Source organism: Galeopterus variegatus, unplaced genomic scaffold (assembly GCF_000696425.1).
Source record: "Galeopterus variegatus unplaced genomic scaffold, G_variegatus-3.0.2 Scaffold3801, whole genome shotgun sequence".
NCBI classification, from domain to species: domain Eukaryota; kingdom Metazoa; phylum Chordata; class Mammalia; order Dermoptera; family Cynocephalidae; genus Galeopterus; species Galeopterus variegatus.
The window spans coordinates 189820-191069 of record NW_007729912.1 but is presented as its reverse complement, the minus strand read 5'-3'; positions in this window follow the sequence as shown (position 1 = coordinate 191069).

Sequence of the window (1250 nt, the reverse complement as noted above, 5' to 3'; positions counted from 1 at the left end):
AAAAAAAAAAAAAAAAAAAAAAAAAAAAAAAAAAAAGCTAAATAATCACCCTGAGCAGATTTTGCAGAGACCTTGCTCAACCTGTTCAGGGATAATTATACCGAGCTTTTAGTATGGGGCAAAGGAAAACATAAAATTAAGGCATGAAAGAAAGTCTACTATTTTGAGAAAATACTGGGATAATTGGTAGTCTTTTATTACCATTTTATTATAGAATGATATTGTCTTGCCAGGAAATATAGGATTACAGCAGTGAAGTAGTACTATGAGGGGTTGCGAGAATTTCTGTGTTAGATGGATTGATTTAAAATGTAATAAAAATAGCAAATTGCTAAATAGTGAATTGCTAAATAGTCAAATTAGAGTTCATTATATAAATGACTCTTTTTCTTTTCTTTTTAATCATATGATGTTCATAATTGCTTTGTTTTCGACAAGTACATTATAGGGGCCTTTTTTTCTTCATTATTTTTTTCCTTCTGGTTTTTTTTTTTTCTTTTTTCTTTCAGTACTTAAAAACTTCTCCATACGTTATAGTTTTCATATCTTCTGAAGGAAAATCTGCTGTCATATGCATCTATATTTCTCTGAACATAATGTGTTCCTTCTCTAAGGCTGCTTCTAAGTTTTTCTCTTCATAACCGGTTGTCAGAAATTTGATTTTCATGATCTATCATGATATTTACTTTACTCTGCTTGGTATTCCTTGAATTTTGTTGTTGTTGTTTTTATCTGTCTTGGTTTCATTTTTAAACAACTAGGGAAATATCTCAGACATATGTATATACAAATGTATGTATTTATTTATTTTGATATGCCCTGGCTTCTTTTATTCCAAATACATGTATGTTAGGCCATTTGATATTTTCCAGAAAGTCATTCATGCTGTGATTGTTAAGTTTCTTCTATCTCTATGTGGTTCATTTTACATAATTTTTACAGCAACATCTTTACATTCACTGATGTTTTTCTTCTACATTTTCTCATCTGCTTTTCATCTAATGCAGTATATTTTACGTTAGATATTGTATTTTTCATCTCTATAAGTTGCATATAGGTCTATTTTTATATGTTTTATGTCTATTTTTCTCTTACTGAATGTAGTTTTTCCCACACTGATCTGCTAATTTTATTATCTCTGTAATTTTTTGGTATTTATTTTATTACTATTTCTTCTCTAAAATGTTTCATATTTTTGGGCCGGCCCGTGGCTCACTCGGGAGAGTGCGGTGCTGATAACACCAAGGCCC